The sequence below is a fragment of the Abramis brama genome (assembly GCF_963993115.1).
Source record: "Abramis brama genome assembly, chromosome: 15".
Taxonomy (NCBI): Eukaryota; Metazoa; Chordata; class Actinopteri; order Cypriniformes; family Leuciscidae; genus Abramis; species Abramis brama.
Genome location: NC_139977.1, coordinates 5354048 through 5374992, shown reverse-complemented (window position 1 = coordinate 5374992; position 20945 = coordinate 5354048). Strand labels below are relative to the sequence as shown.

Genomic DNA, 20945 nt, shown 5'->3' with positions numbered 1-20945 from the left:
TTGGGACATATGCTGGCAAATGTAACCTTACAGTTGACTTGCCAAATCACTTCCATTTGTTTTATTAATAAAATTAATATAGGAAGTAAGTATGGGTCATTATAAATACTTATAATGCTTTAGAAGTACCAAGTAGTCAGAAAAAAAAGATGCATCGATAATCGTTTTAGCGTCGCATCGCAGCCTCTGGATCGTAATCGAAGAGAATCGTGAGGTGCCCAGAGATTCACACCCCTAGTGGAGAGACTGTGATGATGCTTTGGGGAATGTCCTGCTGGGAAACCCTGGGTCCGGACACGTGCCTCCTTCCTTGGCACGTCCTCCTTCAGTGATAATCACACTGTACACATTGACCAGGAATGGTTCATGATGAAGAGTTCAAGGTGTTGTTCTGGCCTCCAAACTCTCCAGATCTCCATCCGGTTGAGTATCTGTGGGATGTGCTGGACCAATGAGTGCGATCCACGGCGCTCCTCCTCACGACCTACAGGCCTTGAAGGATCTCTGCTGATGTCTTGGTGCCAGAAACCACAGGACACCTTCAGGGCTCTTGTAGAGTTCAACAAGCTACTGTTGTCAAAAAGTAGTTTTACTGATAGACGCTTGCTTTCAAACGCTCCCGTGTGTTTCTGTGTAAGCGCTCGGTAAAGAGCGTCATTGATGTATATTTACAACATGTTTTTGAAGTTCGGATCATTGTAGCCAATCACAGTCATATCCGACGAGTGCGTGAGTACAATGGCCAATCAGAGGTGTTTACGATTCTGCTCGACAGCGCTCAAAGCGTCACATTATTACATTTCAGTACCAACTTGGTACCGAAGTCGGTACTTTTTGGCAACTCTACCTGGAGCATGCGGAGGATCAACAGCATGCCATGGTTGTAATGTTTCGACTCATCAGTTACCTTGAGAAATAAGTAGCTTTTATCATGTGTGTATATATATATATATATATATATATATATATATATATATATATATATATATATATATATATATATATATATATATAAAAAAATGTTTTTTTTCTGTACATATGTAACACTTGGTGTTTTTCCAGGTACAAGGATACATTTTTGCTATTTCACATGGAGATCACCAAAAGTTGTCCTTCCGTGACCGGCTACAATGGACGAACATTTGCTGAGCACTGGAACTTTGTGAATTTAAGTGGTTAGATTGTGTTGTTTTGCACAATATGTGTGTGTGTTTAGCATGTTACATAAAAGCAAGTTGTTCAGCCCATGCTTTCTGGTTTAGTTTAATGAAATTACCTCTTCAGCGTTAAAGAACAACTGAAGCTTATTTGTCCAAATTAAAATAAATGTAAAAAAAAAGAAAGAAAAAAAAGTACATCGAACTGAAGCCAGACGCAAATTTTTACACAGCTGGTTTTGTGAAATGCTTCTCTTTTTGTTCTCGCTATATTCCAGTGGGACTCATAGCAACGTTTCTACAATAAATGTAACTTTTTAAGAAACGCCAAGTCGGTTGCATCATTTGTGGTATTGTAAAACCTCTGAATCATTGCAAGAGGTTACGGTTTGTTGTGGGAAACATGATACATAATGACATAGTCCTGGACTCCTTTTAGCAATGGCATTTTTGACAGGAGGTCTTCACCAGCGTTTTTATGATTCCATCTGGACATTAACTAGAGCGAATAACCTCAAGAGTTCACCATGTTCTGTACAATGGCAGAGTGCAGACACAGTGTTACATGATTGAAACCATTTGAGGCTGAAAGCTTGTCCACCCCGAGACTGCATTTGAATCTCCGGCGTCCTCATGGCATGAAATTCCAGAGAAGAGCTTTTTGGTAATGGAAGAGCCTCTGGAGAGGTGTCATGTCCCGGCTTCGGACAAAGGTCGGCCGTTCCAGCTTGCTTCTGTCTCTCAGCACCTCAGCGCTGAGAATGTGCTGTGCGGTCAGATGCTCGTCGGACTGCTAAAGAGCTGCGGTCACGTGTCTTCTGTCGCACTGAAGCTCTTTGCAGTTTAGTGGTGGATCCAAATTTTGCAGCTGAACTTATTCAGATTTTCTTAAAAGGAATGAGAGTGCATTGGTGCCCGCTCTTTTTTCTGGTCTATTTAAAGGTGACATATCATGCCCATTTTCACAAGATGTAATATAAATCTATGGTGTCCCCAGAATGTGTGTCTCAAAATACCCCCGGATCATTTATTATAACTTGTCAAATTTGCCCCTTTTTGGGTGTGAGCAAAAACGCGCCGTTTTTGTGTGTGTCTCCCTTTAAATGCAAATGAGCTGCTGCTCCAGGACGGCCGATCCTTTACATGAGCTTCAGAAACTCCGGCGATAACAAAACAGGCCAATCTCAGAAATAACCAGTAGCGAGTGCAGCCTTACAGAGAGACTCAGGAAGAGGTTGCATCTTTTAGACGTTAGTGGATACACGGATGTAGTTGTTGTGGAGTTACATTGATTCATCTCATCGACTTGCATGTACCGTCATGTTTAACTTTTACACAAGTTGACACAGTTCCCTGAGGTCTTTATAAGACAGCTGTGACATTTTTTTTTAGTCAAATAATGTTCAGTGCTCGTCTGTACAGCAACGACAGAACAGTTTGCATGCTTTGCTGGAACATTTGCCATTGCGTTAGAACTGGTGACTTGCACTGTTGTCGCTTGCGAAAACCAAATGGCGGCGCCGTGGGTGTAAACGTGCAGATTAAGGGGCGGTAATATTATAATATAAGATCCCCTCCCTACGTCAGAGGGGGAGCGAAATCTGATCGGCTTATTTTTTGACATGCTTGCAGAGAAAGGCTTACTAAAACAAAGTTACTGGGTTTCACTTTTCACGTTTTCTGGGTTGGTAGATGCACCGGGGACCCGATCATAGCACTTAAACACGGAAAAAGTCAGATTTTGTACCCTTTAAAGATCTATAAGTTAATTAAAATCAATTTCCTCTATATAAGATTGGGTTGTAAATATGGTCAATATAATGGGTTGTACACTATGTTGTTGGTAGGGCTGCACAATATATCAAAATTATCGAAATATCACAAATGTATATATCGTGATATGCATATCGCAATGGCTTGCAATAATTAGGGTCATGATCAAAAGACAAAGAGAAAATCACTCACTGCTCTTGTCTGATTGACTTTTGTAGCTGTAATAAGAATCAGTGTATATTTAATTCATACAGTGAAAACTAAGCAGTGTTTTATTTTTACATTTGATTATTCAGTTTCTGTTGTTAAATAAACCTAATGTAGGATAACCTGAAACCCTGAACCCTGTGGTTTACACTGATGTTAAAATAACACTTCTTATGCTACAGTAAAACACTGATGTTCACTTTCAGAAGCTGTAGGGATGTTTTCTCGTCACAAAAAGAATGTGAAACACGTATGAATGTTGTATAATTTTAAATATATGTTTAAGATAATTTAAGTTTATTTGACACACTTTAAGCATTATCGTATTGCATATCGAATATCGCATTATTTAATGACTTATCGCATATCGCATTTTTCTTCAATATATTTTGCAGCCCTAGTTGTCGGTAAGGCCACATCCACATACTCCTCAATCACTGCTTGATAGCGAAATGTTCACTATAATAGCCCAGGTGCAAGCTCATATTTCCAGCGCTGGTCTTGGCAGTGTTACTGCCGACTGTCCTGAACCCAGCGTTCATTCATGCCTATTAAGATGCTTTGCTGCTGTTCCTCCCCATCTGATGAAACCTGATGCTGTGATCATTTGAAAGCCTCAATGGGAATTGAGGGACGGTGCCGAGCTCATAGTGGAGCATACCGACCTTTCAAACCCATGCGTTCACCTTTACATTTTTGAGAGGAGGAAGAGTGAGGCCAGTAGGGGGTGTGGTTTTACTGTGTTTGGTGATGTTCAAAAACTGAAATGAATGAATGAAAAATCATTATTTATTCGAAAGTTTTTTTTTTAAAGCATATTCTAGATTATAAACCTTTTTTTTTTCTTCTATACAATAAAAATGATTGGAGACTTAAGAAAGCACTATTAAAGTGGCCTACACCACCCATGTGCTTTATTTCATGCCTTTTGAAGCCATACGACAGTTTAATGTGATAAATCAAAATTTACTTTGTTATTCACTGATACGTTGACAACATTGATGCAAAACAGGTTTTTGGTTATGTTTGGTTCATAGTATATACTTTAAAGAGATAGTTCACACAAAAAATGTAATTCCGTCATTGCTCACCCACTCATGTCGTTTCAAACCCTTAAGACTTTCGTTCACCTTCAGAACACAAATAAAGTAATTTTTTTATGAAATCTGAGAGATTTCTGTCCCTCCATTGACATCTATACGCAACTACCACTTTGACGCTTTAAAAAGTTCAATTGAATTGAATTGTCAGATTGAATTTAGGCTTGTATCCGCATATTCATCAACTCACACATCAGTTTTGGTAAACAGAAGTTGTTCGCTTGACGTGCGAGAACTAAAGAGGTTTATTCTCGTGTTACGCAGCAGGTTTGAGCTTCAGCAAGAGGTTTGTTCTCGCGCGTTGAGCCTCTGTTTATATTCGCTAATCAATGTTTATATGTGAATAAAAGCCTAAATTCAATCTGTTCATCATATAAAGCGATCGAGTCTCTTCAGAAAATTTGACTTAAACCGCTCCATTCATATGGATTCGTTTTACGATCTCTTTAACACATTTTTTGAAGCATCAAAGTGGTAGTTGCGTAGCTGTCAACGGAGGGACAGAAATCACTCAGATTTCATCAAAAATTACTTTATTTGTGTTCTGAAGATGAACGAAAGTCTTATTTGTTTGGAATGATGAGGGTGAGCAATTAATAACAGAATTTTCATTTTTGGGTGAACTAACCCTTTAATGGTGCTGAGTTCTCTTTCATGTTCATTGTATGGAAAAGAGTGTCCAGGATATTCATTAAAAATGTTGCCTAAAAGAAATTCAAATGGGTTTGAAACAACATGACTTTAGAAAATTATTCCTCTGTTTTTTTAGGGTTTTTTTTACAACATTTCTTTAAATTGCTAACCCGTGTTTTTAGAGGAACATCAGATATTGTTTTTGTTAATATACCCCACTTGAAAGTTTATAATTGTTGTCATTTGTTACACTTTAGTGCACAAAAGAAAGGGTCATAAGGATGGATTTTTGAGAGCCAGCTATGTTAACAGTTCTTGTGCTATTCCAAGAATTATGTGTAGAGTACTGTGCAGATGAATTACGGTCTCTGATTTCATCCCCCCATCAGCTCTCAAAGTGTCGAAAGAACTTGTCCAATGTTGAAAACTTGCACTGTGTGAAGAAACAAGTGACACAGCACTTTTGGCCTTGGATATGCGGCAATTAAATCCCGCTGCCCTTGGAGAGGGTCGGTAATGTAGTGTGAAATTGTATGTTTAGGGCATCGGTTAGGGGAACGTCTCAGCTGACATTGCATTTGTCTTCTGGACATTATAAATCACCAGAGTAATTACTGAGTGGGGATGGGAGAAAATCCAACCGCCCATCCACCCCCAGCCTCTCCCGAAACACAGCTGCTCTCGAGTTTGCTTCCAAAACTCAAGCCACAACAATGAAATCCCCATTCCTCAAAAAGTACTGCTGCATCTGTTGAGTTTAATTGCTCTTCACATTTTCTCACCCATGGTGGAGGAGATTCATTACAGGGGCAAACTATATCGGCCCCGTACAAACCTTTTTTTCTGCCCAGATGTTGAGGAAGCCCAAGTGAATTGTCCCACTGGACAGGAAAGGCAATTTCCAACGCAGCTATTTGTAGGAACAGAGCAGCATAGGAATCAGGCGTTGCTGAAGGTTGTCACCGTGGCCTAAATAGTTTTTCCTAGGATGCTTCATTGTGTAACGTCTTAGTGTTACTCTAATTGCACAGCTCTCTGGAAATCCGGATCCTACAATCTCAATCACGCCATTCTATGGTAAAATTCATACCATACAACCTCACTCGTACAAATTCGTAAGATTTTTGCTAAATCGTATATATATTTTAAGAGTTGCCCAATTAGTATGAATTCATACTAATAACTTACCCATCACTGGGGTTTAGCCACCTCGTACTCACTCGTAAGAATTCATACAAATTTGTTGTGAGATAGCGTTGAAATAGCAGTATCACTAGAGCAAGAGCAAGAGCAAGAGCGCTGTTCCAATATTCAGACCATTTACATTTATGCATTTGGCAGACGCTTTTATCCAAAGCGACTTGCATTGCATTTCAAAGTATACGTTCTTATCAGTTCTTGCTTTCCCTGGGAATCAAACCCATGACCTTGGCGTTGGCGCCAACGCTCTACTGTTTGAGCTACAGGAAAGTTAACAATGTGACCAACAATGTGATTGTGAATGCACTAGCAACATGAGTTTGATTCCCTTGGAATGCATGAACTGATAAAATATATGACTTGAATGCAATATAAATGTTCGGTCACATTTACCGTTGCTCTGCAAAATCCAGTTATTCCAGTAGGAATCGGCATGAGTTCCATGCAAGGGTGAAAAAGTGTCCATTTGTTTTTTGCTCATGTTCAAGTTGCTTCCGTTTGAATTCCCTGCGTTGACCAACACTGCTTGGTTTGAAACAGACTTATAAGAAGCAGTGCTTCATACACCATTACACTATAGACAATGGACTTTTTGCAGTCTAAATTTGACTAATGTGATGGGATGGCACCTTAAGCCGGGTACACACTGCACGATTTGGCCATCTGAGACAAATTTTTAGCAAATCCGGAAAGATTCCACTGATCGTTGACTAAAATCTGAAGTCTTTGATCGTTAGTTTGACATGTTCACCGACAGCCAATTAGTGGCCGTTGCGATAAAATTTTACCTCAGACGAAATTCTGGCAGTGTCAGAAGATTTGACTCTCAGTCCTGCAGTGTGACTTCTCCAACGATGATCGTCTCATTGTCTTCGTTTTTCAAGACAAGCCATGACTAAAATTAACGTTAAGATTTCTTCGTAGCCACCATTTCAATCCTGCGTGTAATGCAGCTCGCTGTCGCTAAACGTTTCATTGATTGATGATGTAAAACTCTGGATGGGTTTTTCTGTGTGCGTCCGGTTTTAACACGTCTTGACTGTCGTACAGTCTGACATTAATGGCAACTGAGATCTTACAGTGTGACATGGCTTACAGCGAGGATCATGTTCGTACAAGAAACAATCGTAAAGGACTATTATAAATCGCACAGTGTGTACCCGGCTTTAACGTCCTTTGGATAAAAGCATCTACCAAATGCATAAATGCAAATGATATTGCTTTTATACAACAGTTCAATAAAGAATAATTTAATATTGAGTGACTTAAGGTGATGATACACAGGGCAACTTTTTGAGCAATGTTGCAGGGCAATCTTGCCGAGCGATTGTTGCTTGGGCACTTTCCCATTGAAAATGGGCAATAAATATATATCTGGATACCTTAGATCGGTCGTGGGCCCTGTGTCTCATCTGGTTGCCCGTTGACGGCAACATTGCCCAGCAACATTGCTCAAAATGTTGCTCTGTGTATCATCAACTTTACATTTTAGACACAATATATGAGATGGTTCCAAACATCGTCAAAGCTCAATCAGCTGTTGAGTCATCAGACTGAATGAATCAGTGTTTTGATTGAATTGGTTGAATGAATGATTCAGTGACTAACTCATAAGCTCATTTGTTTTGTTCATGAATGAATCTGTGTTTTCTGAATAATTCAAATGACTCGCTTGTCGTCACCTACTATCGAAAACGATGTAGCCTACAGAACAAGACATTGACAAATACTTGCAACTAATACACAGGCAAGCGGAGTGATACAAACAGTGAAAAGTCCCAGTGATGTTTGACTTCTGCAGTGCCGCTCAGATTTTAGAACTGGAATTAAATGTTGTATAAATTTGTACTATGACTACTATGTGTGGCTTACTTCAAAGTTCATACAATTATATGTTATTCAAAATAGAGCATTATATGTACTACTCCAGTTGGTTATACAGGTGATGTGAAACTCTCCAGTTAAAGGATTAGTTCACTTCAGAATTAAAATTTCCTGATAATTTACTCACCCCCATGTCAACCAAGATGTCCATGTCTTTCTTTCTTCAGTCGAAAAGAAATTAAGGTTTTTGAGGAAAACATTCCAGGATTTTTCTCCTAGTGCAAGTGCAAGATGAGGATTTGTGGTTAAAAAGTATATAATGTTTTTTTTTAGAAAATGGCCAATGGTTTGTCTAGATAAGTCTCTTATTTCTCGGCTGGGATCGTGTCGAGACTTTGAAGCTGCACTGAAACTGGACCTTCAACCCGTTGGACCCCATTGAAGTCACTATATGGAGAAAAGTCCTGGAATGTTTTCCTCAAAAACCTTCATTTCTTTTCGACTGAAGTAACAAAGACATGAACATCTAAATAATCAGGAAATTATCATTCTGAAGTGAACTGCTCCTTTAAGGATCGACCTCTTCTAGGGTTTAACCTTTGGGTTACCAGCCCACAAGGCTCATGCATAATTACCTCAGATGATTTATAAACCCCCATGTTTTCCAGATTCTCATTATAAATCTCAATAGTGTATAATTAAATGCAAGTTTTATTCTCCACCCCGTTTCCTTCCTAAAACACTCATAAATAGATGTCTTCGCTATTCATAACTGTCTGCTTATATTTACTATATACACATGGCTATCCAGACACACATCAAACACACATTATTATAATTTTTAATATTGTTTTTTAATGCCTTTTCAGTTAACCCAAGTACATTTAAGCCCATTTTTGTTTTATAGACCTCTGGAATGTGTGAAACAAGAAAAGTGGGGAGCGTCTTGTGCTAATGAACATTCTGTACAAACCCAAATGTGCGTGTGTGTGCGCGCGATGTACACTGTAAAAAAAAACATATGCTCAATACACACATGCCCACTCACAGCCTTGACCCGCTTCTTCCTGGAACATACTCCATTATGTTTATGTTCTTAGCCATAACAATCATCGTAACTTATCGTAATGTTTGTACAATATACAAGCTGTTGTCATGGCAGCAAAATGACATTTGAATGGCGTGACCAACAGAATACTTTGTGTCATCTGTAAGTGTACGTACACATGGTAGTTTGTGTTCCTACCCAACACCTGGTTTAAGAAAAAAATATTTTTTTTTCCTGAATATGGTCTTTTCCACACTGAAGAATTTAAAAATTGTAATAATTATATCCAGTTGAATCATATCTCTTTCAGTGTAAGCCTTTTAAAAGCCTACATTTATTCCTATCAAACCAAATTTCAACAATCATGCTAAAATTCAGTAGTTTGCTTGAGTGTAGTGGTCTTTAAAGCCATGATGTACGTGCGCATGTTTGCCACAGCTGCTCTGGTTATAACATAGTAGAGTACAAGAGTTCATGGGTACATGTATTTGTAAGAATGTGTTTGTGGGACAGGGGTCATTTTGTGATCAACAGTGGGGTTAAACGAGGTTAACGCCAACAAGTTGTGTAAATCTTCTCAAAACAGTGTGTGGGCAAGAGATCAGACACTCAGCAGCGCAAACTAAACGCATAAACACGACTTCCCCCATAATGTCACCTGACGGGGGAGCGTAGAATGGGATGCTCCATTTGGAGACTGACCTTGGCTGTGGTCACGAGCCTAGAATGGGATAGTTCTCCCAAAAATGAAAGTTCTGTCATTATTTATGGACCCTCATGTCATTCCAAACCTGTCTGACCTTTATCTTCATGGAACATGAAGAAAACGTTTTGAATCAAAGTGTGCTCTTTTCCATGCAATTACAATGAATGAGTTTTTTTTTTTTTTTTTCAATAGCCATAAGATACCGTTGAGTAAAGAAGAGACCAAAATGTTAGTCTTTATTCAATTTACACTCAAAAAAATTAATCTTTGGCTAAACTTGATTCAATCATGGACATGGAAACATGTCATTGCTACTCAAATACTTCATGAATGACGAACCTGATTGAATCGAGTTATTTGAGTTTAGTTCATCCTCCATGTTAGGTGTTGGCAACCAGAAGATGGTGCTGGTTACATCCATGGCATTCCCATAGTAGTTGCTTTTTTATTAAAGCATCTGGAATTCTTGTTAGCTGGTCCTCAACCCAAACACACACTCGACATTTCACCACAATGGCAACCCCCCAAAAACACCAACATAACAGAAACTATTTTGAATAGTTTGTTGCGTCTGAAATCGCGTACTGTCTTGAGTAGGTACTACATTTGAATGAAATTTGGACATGGGAGGATAGTAAAGTGTCCATTGAATGCACACTTCAGTATCTCGGCAGAAGCAGTAGGTCTTCCAGGGACTTTTCGGATACTGTTTTTTGAATAGGCTACTAAACAGTAAGAAAGTATTCGATTATGGACGCAGTGTTTTATATCTACATTTACTCTCCCTATCCAGCCCCATGCAAAGTATGATGGGAAATGGAAATCCTGTTTTCTATATTTGATCGAGCTTCTTAATTGAAACATGTTCTTTCAACATGAAAACATCGAGTTAAGCCAAATAGTAATTGTTTCAAGTCAGTTTAACAGGATGTAATCGTGTTTGAACGAGAAACATGATACAATGGTGTTAAAGTCTCCCTGTATTCAATAATTTTATTCCTTAAAACTCGTCTCTGATCACCAAAAAATGTTCTCCATTCCTTAAAATAGCTTGAATGTAACTCGACACCCTTGCCTCATTTAGAATATGCGGTTCTATGAATATGCAAATGAGCCCCGCCTCCACTCACTCACACCAGCTCAGAGATCCACTCGTTTATTAAATGCGTGTGCTGCAGTTACGTCATCTGGCACTTTAACTGCTCATGCTCTTTAAATTCAATGGACTCTGATCAGGAAGTGATTCCAACAGTCCGCTTCCGTAATAAAAAAAAAGTTATTTTCTCCACAGGGGAAATTATTTTTAAAGGATAACTGTCGCCAAAATGCAACTTAGGGTCTTTTTGTTAATCTACCCGAGGCAAACATTCGTTTAAAAGCATAATTAGAATGGAAACGCCACTTTTAGGTTTGACCGTATTTTCGTTTTCGGTCAAATTGCCTTTTGAATGGGAGTGCTTGGGGCACGACTATGATAGCATCAAAAATCGCTATTTTTAAAACACTAAGAAGCCTCGACACAACATGAAACTTTGCTGGAAGTATCACCAGAGGCTCTACACATGAACCCGAGCATTGACAACAGTGTTTGTGGACACAGAGTTTACTAAAAGAAAGATTTTGAACAACTCACTGTCTCTGTGTCTGCTGGCATTTTGACAGTCAAAAATAGTCGATCTCCGAATGCGAATGAACTGACTCTGAATTTTAGTATTGCTTCTTATATGAGGATCCTTTTTCAAATACAAGGTCAATATTGATTTTCACTAACAACAAAACAACAAATTATCCGTGAATTTATATGGAACTAAGCTTTAGGAGCTTTCCATCTTTACTCTCCTCCCTGTTACGTTGCATTCGGAGATCGACTATTTTTGACTGTCAAAATGCCGGCGGACACAGAGACAGTGAGTTGTTCAAAATCTTTCTTTTTAGTAAACTCTGTGTACACAAACAATGTTCTCAATGCTGGAGTTCATGTGTAGAGCCCCTGGTGATTCTTCCAGCAAAGTTTCATGTTGTGTCGAGCCTTCTTAGTGTTTTAAAAATAGTGATTTTGATGCTATCATAGAAGTGCCCCAAGCACTCCCATTCAAAAGGCAATTTGACCAAAAACGAAAATACGGTTAAACTTAAAAGTGGCGTTTCCATTCTAATTATGCTTTTAATCGAAAGTTTGCCTCGGGTAGATTAACAAAAAGACCCTAGGTTGCAATTTGGCGACAGTTATCCTTTAATGGTCACTTATACATTTAAGCTAACAGGTTGTTAATCGATGGTATGGTATATGCTTTTGTTGTAGCCATCCATTCACATTATTTCAACTCATTTTTGAAATAATCATGTTGATTTTGTGGTGAAAAAACTTGCATTACCAATGATGCTGTACAGAAAATTCCACCAATCAGAGAGTCACGGCGAGCAAAAGAGTTCTGGAGGGAACGCCCACTCCCATGAAGCACTCCATTTTGAATTTGATTATGTCATTCGCAATGTTTCATGGGATTGTAGTTCTTTGTCTCATTAAAGCTGTTAAGTATGCAGACTTATACCTTTGTCCTTGTCTGATTTTCAAATGCCTTTTTTTTGGCTGTAATTAAAAGTTGTGTAATGTTGTGATTCACCTCGTAGTTTGTCGGCTTTCATGGTTTATAACGCTTGAGCGAAGCCTTTAAAAAAAAAAAAATCCCTATAGGGAAAAATAATTGGAATTCCTGGTCTGGAATGACTGTCATGAGTCTCTGTGAGGCTGGAAATAGGTCAGCGTTCATTTCCTCTTATTCTGATTTATGAGTGGAAGCACTTTGAGAAATAAACATGAATTCATGGACAGTGTTTGAAAAATGTACTATGGCAGTAATGGTAAATCTGTTATCATACAGACTACTCTGCTGACCTAATGTAACAATGATGATAAAGAAGGGCCTGTTTATGAAACATGTATTTAAATATTATATAATATATAATATAGCGATTCATTAAGGAGCAAAAAACATCTAGACAGAAAGTGGCCATATGCCACTGCTCGACAACGTGCAGATTCATTCATTGACTGCCAAAGGTTTTCCTAAACGCATATATAGCTATTTGATCTTGGTTAAAGGGATACTCCACTTTTTTTGGAAATAGGCTCATTTTACAACTCCCCCAGAGTTAAACAGTTGAGTTTTACCGTTTTCGAATCCATTCAGCCGAACTCCGGGTCTGGCGGTACCACTTTTAGCATAGCTTAGCATAGATCATTGAATCGGACAAGACCATTAGCATCTCTCTCAAAAAAATGACCAAAGAGTCTTGATATTTTTCCTATTTAAAACTTGACTCTTCTGTAGTTACATCGTGTATTAAGACCGACGGAAAATGAAAAGTTGTGATTTTCTAGGCTGATATGGCTAGGAACTATACTCTCAGTCCTGCGTAATAATCAAGAAACTTTGCTGCCGTACCATGAGTCCAGCAGGCGTAATGATATGACGCAGCGCCTGAAAATAGTCCCCAGCTCGGTAACTTCCAACGTGACCGGGACTAAGTTTGTGTAGTTTCAGCCGGCAAGCAGGTTGTCACGTTGGTTATGTTGACGGAAGTTAGCCTATTTTCAGGCGCTGCGTCATATCATTACGCCTGCTGGACTCATGGTACGGCAGCAAAGTTTCTTGATTATTACGCAGGACTGAGAGTATAGTTCCTAGCCATATCAGCCTAGAAAATCGCAACTTTCATTTTCTGTCGGTCTTAGTACACGATGTAACTACAGAAGAGTCAAGTTTTAAAGAGGAAAAATATCTAAACTCTTTGGTCATTTTTTTGAGAGAGATGCTAATGGTCTTGTCCGATTCAATGATCTATGCTAAGCTATGCTAAAAGTGGTACCGCCAGACCCGCTGATCGGCTGAATGGATTCGAAAACGGTAAAACTCAACTGTTTAACTCTGGGGGAGTTGTAAAAATTAGCCTATTTCCAAAAAAAGTGGAGTATCCCTTTAATGTAGCATGGGCAAAATAGAAGTAGAAAATATAAAGTTACGCTTTACTGAATTTTTATTTTTTTTAAACACGAGATCATGAGATTAAACATTATTTAATACTTTACACATTTATTTTTTTAAATACAATTTTTTTATATACACAAGTATTTATACATGATTATACAATATATGCTTCACATTTATCTGCTGAGGAAAGCTGTGCTTATTTTCTAAGTGATCAGACTTAGGACTGTTGTGATTGCCTGGGATCCACCAAAATAACTTCCAGATCCAATTCCAGAGGTGCACAGGATTCAGTGATCCCCAGCGCCGGAAACAGCTGCATGCTTTATTCTAATGGTGTCCCGGATCGCGTCAGAGGATTATATGTTTGTTTGGAGCATTTTGTTTTGTAATTGAGGCACAGTGTAATGGAGAGTTCACAAAGGCACTTTTGATGACAGGTGAAGCAGTCGGCAGTGTTGAATCTGACAGCAGCGGCATCACAAACCCAGAGTAAATGATTTCATAATGCTTTGTCTGAAAAGTGAGTGGGCATTGATACTGTTCCCTGTGCAATGATGTTATAACAGTGGCCGTTTACTGACATTCTTTCAGCCGCCCCTTGAAAATGGATCATTTCAGACAGAGGGTCAGAATGGGAAATTAACTATAAGTGAACCTCAAGGAACATATTAAAATAATAATAATAAAAAAATCCATATTATGACCCCTTTAAGGTAAGGCACTTACAGTACATTGGAAGCAAAATGTGAAGGCTTTTTACAATTTTATAAAAGCACTTACACTTAAACTGTAAAGCTATTTCAATCAATTTACAGTTGTCTTAGGTTTAGGGTTTTATTGTATATGGCGATAACGTTGTAAAATGGGATTTTTTATGCTAAAAATCATGTTAATACACACACCACTTATGTTTTGTGGTTATACTATTAAAACCGTTAGTATTTACATTTTTGCAGAAAAAAGTAGCAACAAGTCAAAATTGTTGTGTACTGATCAACGTTATGCCACAAATGCCGTCTCCTGGCGGTCTCACGGGAAGCTGCACCTCCATCCTCAGTCTGTATTTGATGCATTAGGGAACCAACAAAGCATGCAAATAATACAATTAACGCACGTCTACAAATGCACATCTATCCAATGTTACGCGGAGGATACTTTTTGTGCACAAAAACTAAAACAAAAATAATGACTTTAATCAACATTTCTTCTCTTCAATGTCATTCCCCTCTGCTGTTGACGTAGTGTAGAGACAAAGCAGCGCTTCCAGTTTCTACGTCAGAGCACCGCCTCAATATTGTGATCACGTGACCAGCATCGGCCAAAGCGCTGCACTGTCTACAACGTCAACAGAGTCGGAGAATGACAGGGAAGAGAAGAAATTGTTGAATAAAGTCGTTATTTTTGTTTTGGTGCACACAAAGTATTCTCGTCGCTTCATAACATTAAGGTTTAACCACTGTAGTCACGTGGACTATTTTAACGATGACTTTACTACCTTTCTGGGCCTTGAAAGTTGCAATTACATTGAAGTTCCGAAGATGAACGAAGGTCTTGTGGGTTTGGAACAACATGAGGGTGAGTAATTAATGACAGAAAATGTATTTTTGGGTGAACTAACCTTTTAATATTAATATAGTGTCACAGAGTCCCAGTGCTTAGGCGTTTGGGGGAAATCAGCCTACAGATAACGTAGAGCTGCATATTAATCTGGAATAGGAGAAAGTTACATCACCTTTTTAACTTACTCAAATTAAGATCTGTTTCCACAGATAAAGGCCTTCTGAAGCGAAGCCATGGGGTTTTGTAAGAAAAATACCCATATTTATAACTTTATAATCTTAAATAACTAGCTTCCCCCAGACGACCGTACGCATACTACGCAAGTCGACTTTCGCCACAAGAGTAACCCGTGACGCATATATGATGTAGGATGTAGGAGTATCGTAAGCTTAGAAACCTCTCGCGGTTTAAACAAATCCTCTTCTATTATATAGAAATCCTCCAACATTTCTCTGGTGTTTTGTTTTGCTCTATCCTCTGCGCTTGCGTGTTCGTCATTACGTCATGCATCATGTCAAGGGTTAGTCTTTCACCGTAAATTGATGCATACGGCCGTCTGCCGGAAGCTAGTGATTATAGTTTATACAGTTATAAATATGGGTATTTTTCTTACACAAACACATGGCTTCACTTCAGAAGGCCTTTATTAACCCCTGGTGTTGAAGCACTTTTATGATGATGGATGCACTTTTTTTGGTCTTCATATTTTCTCCAGCCATTCACTCCCATTATGAAGCTTGGAAGAGCCGGAACATTTTTTAATATTACTCCGATTGTATTCGTCTGAAAGAAGAATGTCATATACACCTATGGCTTTAGGGTGAGTAAATCATGGGCTAATTTACATTTTTGGGTGAACTATCCCTTTAAGGTTGTCCATGGGGAATTGATTGGATGGTTGTGGTTTGCTATTGGTCGATCTCATGTGAGTGACAGGTTGCCCCGCCCTCACGCCAGTAAACACATCATCAGAGAAGAGGAGAGAGGTTGGTGCAAGAGGGAGGGGACATTATTTTAATTAAAGATTATGAGGTTACACGCATTTTGATTTCATGGTGACTTAAAAGCATTGAATCAACAATGTGCTGTAACCTTTCATTACATCTTTTAAACTGTATTATTCATATTTCACAACTGTTGTTGTCTTAGGTAGTCATCAAGGGATTCTACAAAAATACTCAGCGGGTATTAAACAGATCCAGTATATGCCAAGACAATGTTCTTGTTCTCAGCACATTATCCCAAAATTTGTCAAACCTGGTATCACCTTTTAAGTCAACAGTGTTATCGTGCACGATTCACCACAGAAGTAAAATGGGTTTCGTGTCGACTATAACGTGTCATTCCAGTGTAGTTTTTTTCTGGAAACATGCAATCTTGTTTTACAGTTGTTAGAAATGTATATTTAATATCAGATAATTATAGGCCATTGGTTGTGTTCATGTCACCCAGGGATGATGCAACAGTCAACCACAGTGCTAAATATTGTCATTAAAATAACTGATATTAAGTCAATCATATGTGGTTACAATTATTATAATTTCAGCCTGCAAGGAGCACATTTCTGTGTCAAATTTAGCCCATAATAAGCTTGCCATTCCTCCTCAGCTGGGGTCTCATTTCTGGAGCTGCTGCATTATGAATGTAAGCCACTGACACTAATGTAAGGATGCCAAGGGGATATGTTTGGTTTGGCGAGAGGCCCCAGCGAAAGCATTCATCCTCCACTGCTCCAGCAGAATGAATAAATAGATCTTGGTAAACAGATCATCCGTTATACACCTCAAGCAAAACAGTGCGATGACTTCCATTGATGGTGTAAATAAGTTCACGGCCCACAACTGCATTCGGTTCACAACTTCTCTTTGAGAAAATGTATGCAATGAGCAATAATCCCATGCGATCACAAGCTGTAATCACTGCCTAACATGTTCATTGTGTCTGCTTAACTGAGTACATGCCATTTACTAACCACACTTCTTAGACCTCTAGCCTATATAACTGCAATATGGACATACTTTGACACATTGATTGTAACACTGAAACACATTTTCTGTGAAGCTGCTTTGAAACAGAAAACGCTATACAAATAACCTTGAATTGAACTGAATACTTGAAATGAATTAATATTTGAATTCTCCCCTAAGTAATATTGAGACCTGAAAAAAATAATATTTGCACAAATTATTCTGATTTTCTGATATGGTTTCGGCAGAAAGTAACAAAACAGAAGGATGGGATGGTAAATTGATTGATTTTCATTGTATTCGGTGCTGAATTTCCACAAGACAGTACCTTTTAACTTTTTTTTCTCCACAATAATGGTCGCATATTTTTTTCGTATACAGGAATGGTCTGTCTAAAAACCTGCCAGAACATGGAGTGCTTGAGTGAATGGTTGTGTGGTCAATGATAATATTAAGAAGTCATATATAATTGAATGTGATTTGATAAGGCTATAAATATAGGACTTAAATATAGGCCTACTATTATGTAGTATTATATATATATATATATAATTATTAAGAATAATTAAGTAAAATAAATAAATAATTAAATGGTAAAATAATTTGAATATTGTGGCAAGCAGGCGTGATTGCTAATGAGCGAAAATTTATACACGAAAATGAGTTTTTACATGCATATGATACGCACTTTATGCCGCACGTAGCCCACACCACTAATTCTACCCAAAGGGTTTACCATATCATATGCACGTAAATACTCATTTTCGCAAATAAATTGCACGATAAATACAACGCGTGCTATAGAGACGCAATTCATGAGATCGGGTTGCTCACGGAGGAGCTATGGGAGCATAAAAGGGGGAGCGACGCCCGTGAAGGACGAGAGAAGTCCAGGCCTGGTCCTGGTCCACTGTTGGGTTATATATCTGACTAATTGAGGCTGGATGTGAAAATCCCATTAGGTCCATCTAATAGATTTAACATGTGTACTCGCCACCTGATAGCTGGAGGCTGCATTACTGTGTGATCATATGACTAGGGTACAATTTACGAGGGGGTTTGGGGATTATGATACCCTCCAGAGTAAGTCAAGATAATACATGTTTGGAAGTACATAAACATGTATAACTCTACAGTGGTTAAGTGTCCAGCTCTGTCTGAATAAAACTTATCATTAACATATCATTACAAGCACCATAAAAAATGGGTCATATTGCCTGAGTGTGCCAAACTAAGTGCATTCATTCATAAGGAGAATACAGAATGAAACATATTAATAAACCTTTTCTTGAAATGTATAACAAAGTTTACTTTGAATGTTGTTAAATGTTACATAATAGGAGATGATAAGCTGCACAGTAATATGTTGAACAGGTGTTTTGTGTCATGGCTGTTACTATATCATGGCTTTTTAGCATGGCTGGAACATTGTATTGACCAATCAAGACAGGAATTATGGATTTTATGATTAAATTATAAATTTACAATAGTTGTCAGGCGATGGTATGACTTTCCAAAATGCACAATGTAGGAGATACAGAGTAACAGTCTTTATTTAACTAGACAAACGCTCAGGAGAACTACAAGAGAATAACACGGCTTTCCACACGCACACAAAAGATGACACTGAACTAGGGCTGCACGTTTTCAAGTTTTCCATTAACCGTTAACCGAGGTCCTTAGCGGTTAATACTCGGTTAACCATAGTGTGCGCGCCGCAACCCCGAGATAGGCGTAATTTGCGGGTGGGACATGTCCCCACCACTATTTTCTAAGGTCGATATTGTCCCCACCACTTTTGAAACCTCTCGCGGCACGAATACCAATAAATAAACAAAACATCTCCAGTTAACTAGCAGAGCATTCATTTCGTTCATTTTTTTTTTTTTTTTTTAGGCGATCTAGCGCTGAAATGTTTTGTTTTTTAAATCAAGTGATCAAAGTGCTCGTTGCCGCTGCGATCGAGAAGGGTCTTGTAAAACGTGCTGAGGTATTATTAATTCGTGGCCATGAAACAATTCACCTGAATATTCACACACACACACACACACACACAAAAAAAGGAATAAAAGCTGTACGAGAATAGTCGGCCTTCACTGAAGAGCTATCTTCACAGGTAAGAAAAACATTTTAATAATTATCAATTCGTGGCCACGAAATAATTCACCTGAATATTCACCAATTCACAAAAAATAGGTCTTTAGCATTCACTAATTAATAGTATCAAACTGTTTTTGGCCACGTTGTAATTCGTTAAATCAAAATGAGGTAGGGAATTAGTTCAACGTATCCACGATTTATTAAAACGAGGGAACAAATAAGTCGTCGTAACAACTAGACTAATTATTTAGATCAGTGGACAGGGCGCATAAGAACAAACAGTGAGAGAACCCCGGCCGCGCGCGCGCACTCTCACCGCCTTCAAACAACACGAGTGCTGTATTGCTCTCTCTCCCTCGCGCATATCAACACAATAGTAAAAAGTCGGAAGAACAAGTACATGTTTAGGAAATGCATAATACAAATTGTATGGGTTAATGTAACGGTAAACGGACTCTGCGGGTAAAACTGTTGTGATGAAACTGTGCATGCGCGGGGTAAAACTGCTGGGGTAAAGCTGTGGCTCTGCGGCTCTGCAGACAGATATTGTGCTGCGATCAGTGGCGCGGATACTATGTTTGTTTCTGGCTCGCGCACAGCCTTCACTCTCGGCGCTTTCTTTGCCCGCTTCATATTAGAAAACTGGTCTTAACGTTAGCGGTCTCTGGTGGTGCAAAAATGTATTACAACTAAATTCAATGCACGCCAATGACGCCACTTAACCGAGCAAGATGTTTCACTCGGTTACGCAATTTTTAACGGTTAATCAGTTAATCGGTTAACCATGGACACCCCTACACTGAACAATGAACAAAAAGAACTGAAGGCTTAAATACACAGTGATAATTAATGTAACAAGAAACAGGTGCGTAACTCAATCACAAACCATGGATTTAAACTAGCAACAAGAACTCAGAAATACAGTGACAGGGAACAATGAAAACGAAACCAAAACTCAATGAAACTTAACATAACCCTGACGTCAGAGCGTCGTTGGAGGAGGGCGTAGAGCTGATGAGGTACAGGATCCTGGAGGAGGTGGTCGAGGAAAACTCAACGGAGGGAGGAGCCAAGGTGGAGCCTTCACCGATGGTCCGGACGGACCCTTAAAGGTGCTGTATGTCTCTTTTTTACTCTACTAAAGCATTAAAAATACCAATAATATGTTTGCAGATATTTAGGAAACATGCTAAGTTCACATACTCGTTTCTCTGAAAACGTCTACAGCTAGCTATTTTACTTATTATTTTACATGTTCCGTGTTGTCAGTTGGTTTTTGTTTTGATCTGTGTGACTCCGCCCACTGCCAGTTCACCCAATAGTATTTCGACACCCCAGGATGCCAGTAAACACAGCGTATTGCATCCTTGGAAACGAGCAAACAAACTGGGTCAGAGATTGCAGATTCCACACAACCTAAAAAGCCTCGCTTTCCATCTAAAAATCTCCATGAACGGGAGCATATTAAAACACGGATATATCAACTCATCAACTTACAGTGTGTATATCTCCTCGCCTTCCATTGCCAATTGCATTGTGTGTCCTTAAACTGGAAACCCGCGTGAGCGTCGAGTCTGAGGAGGAGGGGGCGGGGGGAACAACGATCTCTGATATTTTGAATTTGGACTGCAGTTGAGCCACCAAAGTAAGAGCCAAGGGATTGAAAAGAGCCAGCGGA

At 38.8% G+C, this 20945-nt stretch overlaps 1 protein-coding gene across 1 annotated transcript in view; it reads left to right on the top strand.

The window, feature by feature from the left end:
• bod1 (biorientation of chromosomes in cell division 1) overlaps nt 1-1488 on the top strand; it is a 6519-nt gene extending 5031 nt beyond the window's left edge. The window contains exon 4 of the mRNA XM_084136632.1: nt 1063-1488. The gene's annotated coding sequence lies outside the window, so the exon portion shown is untranslated. The remainder of the gene's footprint in view (nt 1-1062) is intronic.
• Nucleotides 1489-20945: the final 19457 nt, after the last annotated feature.